Raw genomic sequence first — 18,537 nt, 5'->3', positions numbered from 1 at the left:
AAATCGGCAGCGAGATTCAAACCAGGGACTTCCTGGTTGCCTAACAAACCAGCGGACCAACTGGCCATGCGTTGTAATTGTACTAGCTAGCAATTTATATGGACGATTCCATCTATCGTTCTACACATGTTTTCTACCAGTTTTTTTTCAAGTACCACTTTGTTTTTTCTAGTGAAGTTTCTTTTTCTATTTCATGATACATAAAATTTCCCATATGAAAAAAAGTAAAATGATTCTCAATATACATATTTTTATTTTATATCTTTATTCTATGTTCATTATTGTGTAACTTGAAGAGATAAACATGAACTTTTTCAAAAATTTATGTGTATTTTAAAAGTTGAAAGTATACGAAAAATTATTGTGTAAATTTATATATCTTCATTCAGGACCACAAGCACGCACAGTTATTGTGTATCTTCATTGTATTTTTAAAATATGAAATTATAAAAAATTGACAATATTGTATTTTTGAAAACTACTCAACATGTATTAAACATTATTGTGTAACAATAATAAATTCTAGAATTTTACAAACATGTTAATCGTGTTTGTAGAAATCTAAGAATAATTTTCTAATACAAGTTCAACACTTTCTAAAAATACGATAAGAATTTTCTAAAATAATCTGAAAATGAACTTGAACGTGTACTTCAAAACAAATGCTCACCGTGTTTTTAATATATGCTCAACTTTTTAATCCACATAAATTTTAGAAAAAGTTCATATTTGTCTTTTCAAAGTACACAATAATTACAATAGAATAAAGATATAAAATAAACAGTAATTTCATATTGATAATCATTTTATTCTTTTCATATGGAAAAACTTATGTATCATTAAAACTAAACAGAAAGTTCACTCAAAGAAAATTAGAAAATAACTATATAAACTGCTTGCTGGTAGTTAAACGCAAACCAAAGGTCGGCCATGTGGTCCGCTTAATTGTCAGGCTATGAGAAGATCCCTGGTTCAAATTCCCTCCACCATGGCTTCATGGGTATTTTTTGAGGCAATTAATTAAAGTCCAGGGGTGTTTCCGTACAAAAGCAGCACGAACAGCTCACAGAGCATGTCCTGCGCCCGCACCCACTGTCATGTTGCCCAAGGACACGCTGGAATGCCACAAAGGCACTCGATAAGGCGAAATACGTGCAGAGGCATTGTATTTGAATGTCCGGACAAGTTATGACACCAATATTTTTGTTTCTATCTTTCATGTTTGGGCCCCAAACTAACCGTGTCAGACAAGTTAGGGCAGCTGCAGTATATTTAACTCAAAGTATCATAAGCGGTGCTCAAACTCAATAGATAGGTCACAAGGGCTTGCTGCTAGATCACATGTTAGAATCAAGCACGCGAGGCGGTAGCACATGCGGTCGTTGTCTATAGGAAATTGTGTACATATACTCTCCTCATCTATACCACACACATTATACAAAAAGAGGAATGATGAATTTACTCCCTCGTGGTCTAGGTTTCTAGGCTGTTCATCCTCTTGGTTTTGGCATCGACGATGATGACGATTAATAAAGATTCTTCGAATCCTTCTCTGATGAGGCCATTGGTCCTATGGTTGGGATGGGTTTGGAAACCAGCTGTCCAAGCAAGGATGGTGTAGCGGCGGCATCCTCGTAGTGAAAATTATCGAAAATCCGTTGAACATTTTAGTAATGTACGACGAACATTTTTAATAACATGAACATATTTGAAATAAAATATGAACATATGCATTGAACAATTTTTTAATACCCATTGAACAACTTTTTAAATATGTTGGATAATTCTTGAATACACATTGAAAATTTTGTGTTGTGATATGCACAGTACAAATTCAAACAACACAGTGAAAATTTGTATATTCGCTGAACAATTTCTAATACACGCAATGAACATTGCATAAGACACGAAACAGGAAATAAAAAGAAAGAAAAGGAAAAAAAGGAAAAAGGAAACAAAATATATGGAAACCGAAACAAAACAAGAAAAAAAGTAACAGAAAATAAATGAGCCGCGTGGAGATCATGGGCCGGCCCAAACTGTGTCGTCAAGCTGCTTCAGGCGGCTATTACTAATGGTTTTGCAAACAGGCACATGAAGCGCCTGCGATGGGCCGGCCTGCGATGAGATGAATCACCAGCTTAATGTTTTTTTTTTCTGTATGATTATTTCCATGATGTCCCTACTGATCAGACTGCAGACTGGTGCTATGTTCCCCAGTGTTTTTTTGTTGGCACTGTTGATTGCTAAGCTTCAATCTTTTTTATTGCAGATTACTACATCAATATGGCTGCATCGTAACAACACGATGGAAGTATTTCTGGATATTGCAATTCACCAGCGGAGTTAACGAAATACAGAATAAATAGCCATTGCATCAAAGATGAGCTACTACTTAGCCGGCAGCATGGCAAGGACGATGCACTTCATAACGGAGGGACAACTTCTGCAGAGATGATCGAAGTCCCACGAGTTCTGCAGACCGTCGCAGCCATGCTTCTCGGCGAGGGCCAAGATAGTTTTCGCCGTGTCCATGCCGATGTGCGCACACAGTTTGTTCGCGCACATCAACTTAAGCCTCCGGAGATCATACCTGTCTGCCGCGACAAGCAGGTGCTGCACCAGGACGCCCTCATCCTTCACCACCGACGGCATGGTCAGCAAGTCGCCGTAGATGAACCCGAGCATCGCCTCGAACACCTCCTCTATCTGCACGTCAGAGGCAGTCGAGGACGGGCCTTCCTTCTTTGGGCCGAAGACCAATGATCTGAACACACTAGAGCGGGCCGCCAGGACGCACCGATGAGCGGCGAACGTCGCACCACGGACACGAAAAACAACGTCAGTGCCCTCCCGGGATTGGAGAAGGCTGCTGAAGTTTTGTTGCATGTCGGATGGAGGCACCGCCATGAACGAAGAAGCGATGGTTTTTATCACATCCCCGGGGCCACCCAGACGTCACTCCGGAAGGTGAAACTGTCACCCCTGATATTGTCATTGATGAACTGTCTTTTGACGAACTTTTCACAGCCTCCGTCCCGGCCTCGGAACTCGTGTATTTTGCGTCGATGGATACGTGCCGCCGGCGTGAACGACACATGCCTCTCAGTCTCGTCAACTAAACTAAACTCACAGTGCGCTCTTACTGGATTCGAAGTGGCATCCTTGGCGAGGAAAAGACGAAATGATATGCATTCGTCAATGGCATCGCGATTGTAGGCGATGCACCAGCAATGGCCTCCGATGGTAAAGTGGCGAGACTCGACGGGTTTTGCATTGGCATAGGGAAAGAACGAGAATGCTTCGACGACGAGCAAGTGGTACCCGCTGTCGGTGTCGTGCACATTGGTGGGGACGGTGGGAAGGACCCATGAGGTCAGCCTATATCGCAGTAGATGACCGATTCACCCGCGAAGAACATGATGGATTGATGAATCTGCAACAGCTGAATGCAAGTGGTGTCGCACGCCAGTGAATATATAGCACCGAGAAGATGATGGAGCGAAACGCCTGGATTCTCCTCGCGCCTGTTCATACTACGAACCCACGCGTTTAATTATTTCGGGAGATCGAGAGTCAATCGCTTCGGGAGCTGCTGCATTAGACCCTATATAGATGGAAGGAGGGAGTATGTGAAAGGAAATTCCAATGATATAATTTTCACATTATACATCTTATGTATTATTAATCTTATCAATAGTCAAACATTGTCTTAAAAATGCATTAGGCCCTATATAGATGGAAGGAGGGAGTATACCATATGCATCGCCGCCGCGTAAACAGGTGGCAGCACTAGTGCCCCGGCGCATTTTTTACGGTTATAACTTTACTTAGAATATCCACAATGAGAGTAACATAGATGATGATAACATCACACTTATTTAGACAAAATAGATAATGTGGCATGTAATTAATGAAGAAAGAGAGGCATGTGGTAACATAGCTAGTTACAATAACATCATACATATCAAGAAAAAAGATGAGTCTACAACCTAATAAATGAAGTGATGCATGACACAACACATATGTTACTACCCACTGTGGAGGTACTAACATAGACTACTAACATATGCATGTTACTACTCTAAGTTACTTCCCACTGTGACTAGTCTTAAGGTGTATTTTGCTATGAAACTGGTCACCAATGCTCAAGTGGTTGATTATTAATTGCGTTTACTGGGTTTCGAACCCTGAACCTCTTCGTTTCAAGGTTATGCACCTAACCGGTTCACCCATTAGTCTGAACTGACGGAGTGAGGTGGGCAATATATTTCAACACTCATCCTCAAGTCTAGACTATTTTATTCCTTAGATGTGGGTTTGATGTAGTTCAATAAAAAATCATTTTTATAATACTGTGTTGGCAGGGTATTAAACTCAAAACCTCTCTGCTTTAATACCATATTGAAGTCATGCTCCATCCAACTCATCCAAAGGTCCGAACCATGGCAGAGGGCTGGACATTATACTCCAGCACATATTTAAGGTAATTTCCATATTTTTAGCCATTTATTACTTTTATTTGGGCAGTTTATTATGTTCTATTAGTACGTTTTATTCAATTTGTATCTTGTAGGTTACTGAACCTTGTTGTCCGACAATGTATGTTGGAATTTGGAAATGTGAGACATTCTTTCAAATAATTATGTCCCTTGTTTTATCAATATTGTAAGCATTTTGATGGCTAAATTGTTGGAATTATGTGTCCTGCAACTATATTCAAATTACTTAGAATTATTAATATTCGGAATACCTCGTATGGAATTATACATGTATTTATACATGGAATTGCTTTACATGTTTAGCATGGAGTTGTTACTTGTTGGAATGTACTTAAGTAATATATGGTTAATTAAGCTGGTCGATTATCAGTGGAATACAATATACTATTTATATTGGAAAGACTACCCGGGTACACTGATGATTGAAAGGAGCTAGATCGTACAGTTAGATTACAACCCTAATGTTGATCTACGTAATTAGAGGAATTTACACTGTGTTATGGCGCGTTGCTCACAAGCGCGTGCTCCGGGGACACAACGGGTAGAATTCGTTGACAGACAAATTTGATCGTGGTTGGTAATTTGATCTGGACTCTATCCGGAAAACTAGTTGGAAAGACTAGGAATCTTATCTGTATAAGAGATGAACTCTTTGGAAAGACAGTATAAGAAGGTCCCTACCCTCTAGCCTCAGATATGTGAATTGTGAGCGGCACCATGGATAAGCGCAGAGAAATTAGGGGGTAGACCGCAAACCCTAAATTTCTAACATAAATTTTGTGTTTACAAATCACCTTCAATTATATTATATTCAATAATGTATGCTACAAGTAATGAAATACATCTTTATGCAATGCATCGTTGCATAAAAAATTTATGCCTTGTTAGAGTGGTGCATTAGGTAACGACATTTGCCCAGCTCCGCCCCTGCCTATATGTACGCCCACAAGGCTCAAGCAGTAAAACATCAGTTTCACCAATCTCCCCTCTATTACTTCTACGCTTAGTACATGCAGACTCAGAAGGGTCTTAAAGAGGTGGAGAGGTTGGCAGTGGCACGCGAAGCGAAGGGCGCAGCAGGAGGTTGGCCTTCCGCCGAGCGGTGACACCGAATTGCTCTGTCATGTCGAACTCGGCCGGGTTTGAGATGTTGGGCGCCTCCCAGTCAAAGTGGAGCAGCATGCTAGCAAGCGGGAGCTCCACGCTGGCCAGGCCGAACGCCATCCCGGGGCACATTCTCCGCCCAGCGCCGAACGGAAATCTGTCCCCCTAAAGTCCACGTCAACCCCAGCGCCAGACTCGAAGCGCTCCGGCCGGAACTCGGCCGCGTCGGGCCCCCAGGATCGCTCATCACGGCCTAGTGCCCAGGTATTGACGATCACCTGCGTGCCCTTGAGCACGTCGAAGCCCAGAACTTTGCATGGTTCCCGGCACTCGCGCGGGAGCATCAGCGGCAGCGGCGGGTGCAGACGGAACGTCTCCCGGATGACCAGGCGCATGTATGGGAGCTCCCCGAGCTTGCCCTCATCGACCGTGCCATCACCCTCGAAGGCTCGCCGTACCTCCGCCGTCGCCTTCACCATCGCTGCTGGGTTCTTCATCAGCTCCGCCATCACCCATTCTAGTGTCGTCGCCGACGTCTCGCTCCCGGCGCTGAAGATGTCCTGCGCGCAGGTCAAATCAATATTGATAAGGAGGGGTTAGAAGACACGGCGATATACAATTTGGATCGGATGCTCACAAAGATGACGCCTTCGACGGCAACCATGTCGATGACACCGTCTTTGTGTATTTTGAGGAGCACGTCCAGCACGTCCTCCTCGCCGCCCTGGCCCTCCTCCCTCCTCTCTAGATGCTAGTGGATGATGCCCTTGATGATCCCGAACACGCTGGCATGGATCTCCTCGGCACGGCGTAGGGCGTTGCTGAGCCGTCCGGCAAGCCACGATGACGGCCACAGGTCCGCCGTGTTAAGCCCGGTGGCAAGGCGGACTATTCTGTCAAGCTCACGCAGGAACAGGTCCCGCTGCTTGGAGTCGCACCGGTTGCCCATGACGGCGCGGAACGTGCCGTCGGAGATGAGCGCGGACAGCAGCGCGCGCAACTCCACCACGGGACCGGCGGACTGGATGGCGCGCAGCATGGTGGCGACCTCCTCCTCGCGGATGGCTCTGAAGGAGCGCACGCGTCCCGCCGTAAGGACCTCCGTCACGGCGATCTTGCGGAGCTGGCGCCAGTAGTCACCGTAGGGCGCGAAGATCATGTCCCGGCCGCCGTAGGTGAGGACGCCCATGGTAGCTGTGAGCCGCCGCGTCGCGAACGCCAGGTCCTGGTTCTTGAGTACCTCGCGTGCCGCGTCTGGCGACGACAGCACCAGTGTGGGCATTGAGCCGAGCCGGAGCAGCATGACTGGCCCGTGGCGCCGCGCCAGGTCGCGCATGGCGCGGTGCGGGAGTTGCCTCACGAGGTGGTGCAAGCTTCCGATGATCGGCAGCTGCCATGGCCCCGGCGGGAGCTGCAGGCCGTTGTTTGCCGTCTTCCTGCGCCTAAGTGCAAGCGCCAGTGACGCAAGGACGAGAGCCCAGCCGAGGTAGACGGAGTAGTAGTGGGAGATGCTGTCCTCCATTTGTATGTGCTCTAAGAACGTCGCATGCCTGACATTCCAAACTTTTTCGACCATATATATATATATATATATATAGACTTCTCCGGGAGTATCTATGTGGAGGTAGGGGGAAAGGTCGATCACATCCTAGAAAATATCTCAATTCTGCTTCGTCATCGATAAGATCGATCTTACGTGTTTTGCCAAAATTAAGTTTACACGGACCTCAAAGGGCATACATCCTCCTCCATACAAACAGTGTACTACATACTTGGTCTGTCCCAAAATAAGTGTATCTCAATTTTAATATATTTTATATTAAAAACTAGTAGTAGAAAGAGACATTTGGGACGAAGAGAGTCTTAGACGCCACCGGCGCTCGGCTGCACCACTAATTCCAGCTCCGAGCCGTAAATTTCCGTACCGTCCAAAAAGATTTCCAAATCATATGGTGTCGATCGAAGACAGCCTTGCATGCATGCATCATCGAGCTCGGCGTACATGTAACGGTCGTGATCGACTACATCGACCGGTATGTATATATCAACATAATTAATGGAAGCAAGTTGCGTGTCTCCCCGGCACAGAAGATTCCATAAGCTGCCTACACACAAATATATCCCTGTCCATTAACTGCGTACATGTAATTTCTTGGTCATGTGCGTGCATATGATTTGACAAAAAGAAGTATGTGGAATTTCAATCTTTCTTTCTTTCTTTCTTGAGTTGGAAATTTCCATCTTTCGAGAGCTGCTAATGAATAGATTGTTGAATCTTTCCAATCTGCTTTCATGTAATCACCAAGAGAGCATGGTCTTGAAGTTGGATTACGAAAAGCCCTATGACAAGGTCAATCTTGATATTTTGACTAGATCATGATTGGCGCGCGTTGCTGAGCCCGTCTATTTTTCCAGTATTTTTACAAATATATAGACCTGGAAGAAATAAATTCCTATTTTCAGTGAAAGAACTTCTCAACCATCATGTAGGCGAACCAACTATTGATCATTTTTGGTAACTGTCATCTTCTATAATTTCCATGTCATGTTGGCCATTCTCTTTTTCTAGATGATATTGGCCATTCTCTTGGTTTCATGTCTACCAAGATCTTTGTAGAATCTCATAAATTTGATCATAAGTCTACAACCTAGCATTTATGACAACCAATATGCCAAAAGGTGACCATGGAAGGAAAATGAAGCCAAATGGCATTCCATGACACTGACTACTGTACTAATCTTGACAAAACTTCTCTGCAAGATACAGTAAAATAACATCCTTACAAAGTCATATTTTCCCTCAGTTACATATATGTAAGGAGATAAGCAATACAATTAGACGGAACAAATAAAACACATCGAGAGTGAAGTTGGAAGGTACAGTAAGAAGTTTCAAGCAGCCAGGCAATCGTTCAATGCCTAGACAGAAGGTGAAAATGGTTTCAAAGCCACGGAATAATTATTGTGTCCGATGCCAGAATTGATAATCTCATCGGAAGGTGGCTCATGAATTACATACGAGTCCACGCGGGAGGAATAACTTTGGAAACAGGGGGTGTACAGGAGAGTCAGGTTTCGATCCTGTGGAACTATGAGTTATGGGCCCACCATGTGGGTAAAAAAAATTTAGGGAGGGTGTTGTGATCATGCACGATCATGATAGCAATGCAGGTCAGAGGAAAGCCTGTCAGTTATGTTAATGTCAACATCGGTACCAAGGGCGAGGGACGAAGAGAAATATTTTCCTGCTCGTTGAACGAGGCGGACCAATAGGCAAAGTTCTCGTCCATCGGTGGTTACCGGAATGCTACCGACAAATGCAACAGGGTCTTAATGACACGGTTATACGCCAAGGTGTTTACATAAGCAGAAGAATATTACTGCTTAGATCATATGGATCACCAGGAAGGTTAAACAAATCAATGGAAAAGGAGAATGTGGTCATCAGATCAAACAGAACAATGGAAAGGAAAATGTGTTTGACACATGTACCAGGGGTATACCCTTCCCACGGACAAGCAGAGCAGGATATCCACGACAAGAGATAATGTAGAAAACCCTTTAGGTAAGGGGAGAGAAATTTTATGACATTACCCATACAATGGTGTTTGGATAATTGAGCAAGAAACATTTAGCATTGGGCTTCGAATGTTCTTATTGAAAATCGGAGTACCACAGACATGCTTCGAGATAGCATTGACATGGTCATTGGGTAAAGATCAGACTTTGGAAACAAAAAGGATCCATCAGGAACAACTTATAGAATAAGTCTTACAATTTCCTCATGGAAGAATGGATAACCTTGCTGAAAAGGAATCTACAATAGGGCCTCCGGCCAGGTGTGTTAGGCACGACATCACCTTACCGGGTCACATAAAGACCGTTGCTATAACTCTTGGAAATATGTTCCAACCATCATATCTGACCGAGATTCAGATCTGATTGGTGTCAGGATACCTCAGACTCAGGATGCCTGAGAAGAAAGGTGCAACACAAATTGTCGAGATGACATTGTAAGATTCTCGGGAGATGTACTACGGAAGCGAGTTCCGAAACAAAAGCCCAACATTAAACCAATGAAGGGATAAGGTGGTAGCTAATAGGCTCAACAACAAATCATCGAGATTTCCAAGGGATGAATTTCCACAATTAGGTGAACAAGGAAATATCATTTGTCGGATCAAATGATATAACGATGTATGCTCGAGGGAAAACATACACAACTGAACAATGATAGTAGGGTGCACCCAGGAATCTGGATTAGGTAGCACGATCAATGTTCGAATGATGACTCAATAAGCAATAGACTTAGAATGAAACTATCGACCATTAACTTCAAAGCAATAGGGTTGCTAGAAGTGCAGAATCCAAACAGCATTGTTCACTTGTTGGTACCCCGGTCGGGATCAACACAAGGACCAAGAAAAATGGTGATGGTGAGAAGTATCACTATACCAAGAATCCTAAAGAGGTGGTGAAATTCCCACGGCATTCTTGACATAAGGGTGGTAATACTCCAAGGTAAAGAAGAACAATGCTGGGTAGCAAGGAATTCAAGGTATAACACGAAACACGAACAAGTTTGTGTTGGAGGGAAGGCAATAAGTGGCTGATGATAACACAACTCATCGAGGGCAAGGATGGTATTTCTCATCACGTATTGAATTGATATCTTGGAAAAGCTCGGAATACTGATGATGATCATGACACATTTGTCGAGAGATTTCACGAAGATGTAATCGATCGACGATGACATCAAGTCAAACGAATGATGAAGCGAAAGGTTGTTGGAACCACGAGTAGGACACAGACCCGAGATCAAGTTTGTTGTTCAAGATGGAACGATAAGACAAGGAAACTGACGTAAGCTTAGCTCAATCGTCGAATGTTGTGCTCCGGAATTAAGGACCCGGTAGCACAGTTAAAATTAGCACGATAATGATGTAGCCTATCAGGCTAGGAGTGACGGGATGGAGTATTAAACTTCTCAACCACAAAGTACTGGGGGTACTGAATCTCAGTGTTGATTCGATTCACAAATCAGGGTTCTCGGTTGATGACAACCCATAACCCGTGGAGTGACTGTGATGGGGAAACATACTACTTCATCAGAAATTCATAAGATGAAGTGCAATGGGTTGATATCCTCGAGATACCAGGGGGTAATACTCGAAGGTAGAACAAAATAGAGGTTGGGAAGGCGTACTGATCTGCAGATGGCAAGTACTTTAACTTGTCCGAGAAATAGAATCAAAGGAGAACAATCATGGTCGGAACCCACGATCATAAAGGATCGAACCACGGATACAAGATGAACTTATAACAAGGGGTAATTATTTTTACGAGCAGCTTCCATGATAAGTTATACATCGTGTCCATGGGCATGAACGCAAGGTTCAAGGTCGACTCCCACTTCTTCAATGTATAACCTTCCATTCACTTCTCGCTTTGATAAAGGCATTAGTGTTGAAAGTTTTACCTGGTGAAATACCAGATGAGTGTGACTCGTGAAAACTTCCGAGTTCACACATATAAAGGAAGGCATAGGTTCAACCCGTCAGGGTATCGTGGAAACATATACCACAAGCTTCAATAGTAAATACCACCAGCTCGAATGCAGAGCATGGTTGGTCAAGCAGAGGATACAATGTACCAAAGGCATTATGTATCAGGGGAAAGAACTCACAAGGTAATTAATTATGAAGGACACTGTCGGATAATAATCCAATAGTGGATATGGCGATCCACAATGGAGCTGATGTGAGTATCGATACCCAATCAGAGGAAGAAAGAATGCAAATGCATCGGTTTATAGAACATCTGAATAATTCAATGTTTAAATAACAAAGGGATTATGATTTTCAAATCAAGGGATCAGAAGAAAATGCTCTGATTTAAGGATGGATAAGTTGAGTAGGCTTAGGGATACCATCGATGGTAATTTGATTGGTCGAGATCCAGCTCATGTTCAAAATGACATCTGAGCCGGAAGGATAATTTAAAAGGATCAACCGATGATTGTGAACATTCACAACGTATTGAACCAACGGACGCAAAAATGATGGTGACAAAGGATGCCAATATGACTACTATACTTATGGGATTAATCATAATGAAAGCAAACAAGAAATTCCAGAGCAATAGGTTGCTGAGGATTTTCGGAATACCGGATGGTATTTCGAAGACTTTTGTGTAACACATGATCAACTGGGGGATGAGCGGATACTCGATAAGTGCGAGAATTAACCGTAGGGGTATTCAGGTGACAAAGAACAGCAAGGCAGTAAGCTCAAAGGATTATCGAAACAACGACGAGTTTTTTTCAGGGTATCCTGTAATAACAAGACCAACTGGGGATGAATGTAAGAATAACAACTGCAAGTAGTTATCCATAAGGGTTGCGGTGGAAGGGGAATTGCAAACGCGATGAACACAAGTTCTCGGGTTAACAGCAGAGAGTATCTTCAGGGTCTTCTGGTGCAGCAGACGATCATCAGTAATAAGGGGCTCTCCGGGTGAAAGTGATAACGAGATCCTAATGTTAGATTTAGCAAAATTCATTTAACCCGAATAGAAGAGAGATCAGAGTCCCAGAGTAAAGGTCGAGGAGTAAAGGATCCTAATACCACCCAATGGCGACGTGGGCCCATGGGCCGCACAACCATGTTAGTAAAGTTTTGAAAAGTCTAGACTCGACTTCGGCCAAGGAGTGTGGAAGGGGGGTTCCTACACGCAGTCGGCTCTGATACCAACTTGTGACGCCCCCGATTCAATCGTACACTAATCATACACGCAAACGTGTACGATCAAGATCAGGGACTCACGGGAAGATATCACAACACAACTCTAAAACATAAATAAGTCATACAAGCATCATAATACAAGCCAGGGGCCTCGAGGGCTCGAATACAAGTGCTCGATCATAGACGAGTCAGCGGAAGCAACAATATCTGAGTACAGACATAAGTTAAACAAGTTGCCATAAGATGGCTAGCACAAACTGGGATACAGATCGAAAGAGGCGCAGGCCTCCTGCCTGGGATCCTCCTAACTACTCCTGGTCGTCGTCAGCGGGCTGCACGTAGTAGTAGGCACCTCCGGTGTAGTAGGGTCGTCGTCGACGGTGGCGTCTGGCTCCTGGACTCCAACGTCTGGTTGCGGCATCCGAGAAGAAGAGGAAAACGAGGGAAAAGATGGAGCAAAGCAACCGTGAGTACTCATCCAAAGTACTCGCAAACAAGGAACTACACTACATATGCATGGGTATATGTGTAAGGGGGCCATATCAGTGGACTGAACTGCAGAATGCCAGAATAAGAGGGGGATAGCTAGTCCTATCGAAGACTATGCTTCTGGCAGCCTCCGACTTGCAGCATGTAGAAGAGAGTAGATTGAAGTCCTCCAAGTAGTATCTCCAAGTAGCATCTCCAGTAACATCGCATAGCATAGCCCTACCCGGCGATCCTCCCCTCGTCGCCCTGTTAGAGAGCGATCACCGGGTTGTATCTGGCACTTGGAAGGGTGTGTTTTATTAAGTATCCGGTTCTAGTTGTCATAAGGTCAAGGTACAACCCCAAGCCGTCCTGTTACCGAAGATCACGGCTATTCGAATAGATTAACTTCCCTGTAGGGGTGCACCACATAACCCAACACGCTCGATCCCATTTGGCCGGACACACTTTCCTGGGTCATGCCCGGCCTCGGAAGATCAACACGTCGCAGCCCCACCTAGGCCTAACAGAGAGGTCAGCACGCCGGTCTAACTCCTATGGCGCAGGGGTCTGGGCCCATCGCCCATTGCACACCTGCACGTTGCGTGGGCGGCCGAAAGCAGAACTAGCCCCCTTAATACAAGAGCAGGCTTACGTTCCAATCCGGCGCGCGCCGCTCAGTCGCTGACGTCTAGAAGGCTTCGGCTGATACCACGACGCCGGGATACCCATACCTACTCCCTCGTAGATGGTTAGTGTGTATAGACCAAATGGCCAGACTCAGATCAAATACCAAGATCTCGTTAAGCGTGTTAAGTATCCGCGAACGCCGAACAGGGCCAGGCCCACCTGTCTCCTAGGTGGTCTCAACCTGCCCTGTCGCTCCACCACAAAGTAACAGTCGGGGGCCGTCGGGAACCCAGGCCCACCTCTACCGGGATGGAGCCACCTGTCCTTTCAGCCCCCTCATCAGAATCACTTGCGGGTACTCATCGAGCTGACCCGACTTTAGTCACCATCTGTATAGTATGTATGTATGTATAGTATATACCCGTGATCACCTCCCGAGTGATCACGGCCCAATAGTATAGCGAGGCAGACTGACAAGAATGTAGGGCCAATGATGATAAACTAGCATCCTATACTAAGCATTTAGGATTGCGGGTAAGGTATCAATGACTGTAGCAACAATGACAGGCTATGCAACAGAATAGGAGTAACCGAACGGTAACATGCTATACTACTCTAATGCAAGCAGTATAGAGAAGAATAGGCGATATCTGGTGATCAAGGGGGGGGGCTTGCCTGGTTGTTCTGGCAAGAGAGAGGGGTCGTCAACTCCGTAGTCGAACTGGGCAGCAGCAGTGTCGGTCTTGTAGTCTACCGAAGAGAAGAGGGGGAAGAAACAATAAATACAGTGCAAACATAAGCAAGACGACGCAAGACATGACAAAGAGCGGTGCTAGGTGTGTCCTAACGCAGTATGAGGTGATGCCGGCGAAGGGGGAAAACATCCGGGAAAGTATCCCCGGGGTTCCGCGTTTTTGGGCAAAGGAGCCGGAGGGGGAAAGTTGCGAGTTTGATATGTTAGGGGTGTGCGATGGACGAACGGGCTGCGTATCCGGGTTCGTCTCGTCGTTCTGAGCAACTTTCATGTACAAAGTTTTTCGATCCGAGCTATGGTTAATTTACTATGATTTTTCAAAGTTTAAACAATATTTTGGATTTATTATTAATTCGAATTAAAATAGCAAAAATGCTAAGTGCACCCGATGTAGTGCACCCATAGAGCACCCAGGGGCTGACCAATGGGTCCCGAGGGGTCCTAGTTGACCAGTCAATGTTTGACTGGTCAACAGGGGGTGGGGTCCCCCTGTCATTGACTATTTCGTTAACTAACTAGTTAATTTGGTCTAATTAGGCAATTAAGCTAATTAACTTTAATTAGTTTAACTAACCAAATTAATTAAGTTAATTAATTAATTATATTGATTAATTATTTATTTTTTAATTCTTTTTTAACACCTATTTTTTGTAAAAAGGAAGGGGTTGTGGGGCCCGCTGTTAGTGGCCCATCTAGCCACTGGAGCGGGTGCGCTAACGGGCGCTGGGGCGGGGCGCACCCAGGCGCACATCACGCAGGGGGCGAGGCAGTGGCCACGGCGGGGCTCGTCGGCCGGCCGTTTCCGGCGATGAAAGCCGGCGCGGCGGGGCGCGTTGGGTAGCGCGGGCGGGGAGGTGGCCGAAGACGAGGCCTGGGGCGCAGGCGCGAGCCGCTGCGGCGAACAGCGTGAGCGGGGTGAGGACGACAGGCAAGGCCACACGCGCGGGAGCGGACAGAGAGTTTCAGGCGCATAGGTGGTGGCGTCCTACGGCGACGGGAGGGAGAGAGGAAGGGGATGAGGGCTCACAGGGCCCTGTAGATGTGCAAAGGCGTGCTCGGGGCAGCCGGTCGGGGGAGAGGCAGGAAGGCGACGCCGACAAGGTGACGGCAAGTGGCAACGGCGCGACGTCGGGGCAGTTCGGCGCGAGGGCGAGGAGGCGTCGGTGTTGACGGAGTCCGGCGTCGCCGGGGTGGGCGCCGGCGTCGTGGGGTGGGAAGGCGCGGTCGCCGGGGAGAGGCAGCGGGGTCGGGCACCTTGGCCGCGGGCGCGCGTCAGATCAAGCGAGGGAGCGGGAGGAGGGGATCGGGGCGAGTGGCGGGGTCGGGGCGTCGCCCGATCCAGATCCCGAATCAGGGGGAGGAGAGGAGCGAGGGGAGTGGGCGTCGTGCGGGGGGGGGGGGGGAGTGGGCGAGTGGGGCGTGGGGAATCGGGGCGGCCTAGGGTTTGCCCTATAGGCCAGAGGGAGGGGCCGGCTGGGCCAAGTGGGTCGGCCAGCTGGGCCGTCTGGCCCAGTTAGGGGGGGGTTTGTTTTTTGTGTTCTTTTTGTTTTGAGCTTTTTCCTTTTATCTATTTTTCCTTTCTAACTTAGTTTCTATTTATTTTAGTTTTATTAAGTATACCACTAGCCCCTAAATTAGTATTTATAAATACTCTATTGCCACATGAATTTCTCATACCTAATAAAATAGTTTAATGTTTTATAAAATGCATTTAATTATTTGTTTAAGCCACTGTTTTATTTAGTTTAGTGCTTTTAATTATTTTTTAAAAAATGTGATCCTCCACCATAATTACCTAAGCATTATTTGCCACCTCTAGAACATTTTAATTTTAATGTTTGAAAACTTTACCGTTTGACTTGATTTTAAATTTTGAATTCGAACGGGATTGAATCATCGTGAGATTTACAACAGTAAGAGTGGTGACGTGGCATCATTAGCAGAGGTTACTGTAGCTTGATTATCCGGGCGTCACAATTCTCCTCCACTACAAGAAATCTCGTCCCGAGATTTAAGAGGTAGTGAAAGGGGGAAGGTTTGGTAACGAATCTAGCGGGTCTTCTCATTCTGGCTTGCTCTTCTCGAAGAGATCGGTCCAATACATTGATGTCTTCATTTCTCCGCTTTAGGTCATCATGATGAAGTCGGCATCCTTTCTTCGGGATCTTCATCGTATTTACGAATAGGTAACGAGGCAGGTCAGCAACGACAGAATGTTATAAGGGTAATGATCTGGGATTAATCCATGAAGGAGCATATGAGTACCTCTCGAGTTGAACAAATAAAACACATCGAGAGTGAAGTTGGAAGGTACAATAAGAAGTTTCAAGCAGCCAGGCAATCGTTCAATGCCTAGACAGAAGGTGAAAATGGTTTCAAAGCCACGGAATAATTATTGTGTCTGATGCCAGAATTGATGATCTCATCGGAAGGTGGCTCATGAATTACATACGAGTCCACGCGGGAGGAATAACTTTGGAAACAGGGGGTGTACAGGAGAGTCAGGTTTCGATCCTGTGGAACTGTGGGTTATGGGCCCACCATGTGGGTAAAAAAAATTAGGGAGGGTGTTGTGATCATGCACGATCATGATAGCAATGCAGGTCAGAGGAAAGCCTGTCAGTTATGTCAATGTCAACATCGGTACCAAGGGCGAGGGACGAAGAGAACTATTTTCCTGCTCGTTGAACGAGGCGGACCAATAGGCAAAGTTCTCGTCCATCGGTGGTCACCGGAATGCTACCGACAAATGCAACAGGGTCTTAATGACACGGTTATACGCCAAGGTGTTTACATAAGCAGAAGAATATTACTGCTTAGATCATATGGATCACCAGGAAGGTTAAACAAATCAATGGAAAAGGAGAATGTGGTCATCAGATCAAACAGAACAATGGAAAGGAAAATGTGTTTGACACATGTACCAGGGGTATACCCTTCCCACGGACAAGCAGAGCAGGATATCCACGACAAGAGATAATGTAGAAAACCCTTTAGGTAAGGGGAGAGAAATTTCATGACATTACCCATACAATGGTGTTTGGATAATTGAGCAAGAAACATTTAGCATTGGGCTTCGAATGTTCTTATTGAAAATCGGAGTACCACAGACATGCTTCGAGATAGCATTGACATGGTCATTGGGTAAAGATCAGACTTTGGAAACAAAAAGGATCCATCAGGAACAACTTATAGAATAAGTCTTACAATTTCCTCATGGAAGAATGGATAACCTTGCTGAAAAGGAATCTATAACAATAGGGCCTCCGGCCAGGTGTGTTAGGCACGACATCACCTTACCGGGTCACATAAAGACCGTTGCTATAACTCTTGGAAATATGTTCCAACCATCATATCTGACCGAGATTCAGATCTGATTGGTGTCAGGATACCTCAGACTCAGGATGCCTGAGAAGAAAGGTGCAACACAAATTGTCGAGATGACATTGTAAGATTCTCGGGAGATGTACTACGGAAGCGAGTTCCGAAACAAAAGCCCAACATTAAACCAATGAAGGGATAAGGTGGTAGCTGATAGGCTCAACAACAAATCATCGAGATTTCCAAGGGATGAATTTCCACAATTAGGTGAACAAGGAAATATTATTTGTCGGATCAAATGATATAACGATGTATGCTTGAGGGAAAACATACACAACTGAACAATGATAGTAGGGTGCACCCAGGAATCTGGATTAGGTAGCACGATCAATGTTTGAATGATGACTCAATAAGCAATAGACTTAGAATGGAAATATCGACCATTAACTTCAAAGCAATAGGGTTGCTAGAAGTGCAGAATCCAAACAGCATCGTTCACTTGTTGGTACCCCGGTCGGGATCAACACAAGGACCAAGAAAAATGGTGATGGTGAGAAGTATCAGTATACCAAGAATCCTAAAGAGGTGGTGAAATTCCCACGGCATTCTTGACATAAGGGTGGTAATACTCCAAGGTAAAGAAGAACAATGCTGGGTAGCAAGGAATTCAAGGTATAACATGAAACACGAACAAGTTTGTGTTGGAGGGAAGGCAATAAGTGGCTGATGATAACACAACTCATCGAGGGCAAGGATGGTATTTCTCATCACGAATTGAATTGATATCTTGGAAAAGCTCGGAATACTGATGATGATCATGACACATTTGTCGAGAGATTTCACGAAGATGTAATCGATCGACGATGACATCAAGTCAAACAAATGATGAAGCGAAAGGTTGTTGGAACCACGAGTAGGACACAGACCCGAGATCAAGTTTGTTGTTCAAGATGGAACGATAAGACAAGGAAACCGACGTAAGCTTAGCTCAATCGTCGAATGTTGTGCTCCGGAA

The 18,537-nt window shown here is 45.2% G+C and overlaps 1 pseudogene; it reads right to left on the bottom strand.

The window, feature by feature from the left end:
* Positions 1 to 5,135: 5,135 nt before the first annotated feature.
* Positions 5,136 to 7,166, bottom strand: LOC123149760 (desmethyl-deoxy-podophyllotoxin synthase-like; annotated as a pseudogene).
* Positions 7,167 to 18,537: the final 11,371 nt, after the last annotated feature.

Source organism: Triticum aestivum, chromosome 7A (assembly GCF_018294505.1).
Source record: "Triticum aestivum cultivar Chinese Spring chromosome 7A, IWGSC CS RefSeq v2.1, whole genome shotgun sequence".
NCBI lineage: Eukaryota > Viridiplantae > Streptophyta > Magnoliopsida > Poales > Poaceae > Triticum > Triticum aestivum.
This window is presented reverse-complemented; position numbering and strand designations above follow the sequence as displayed.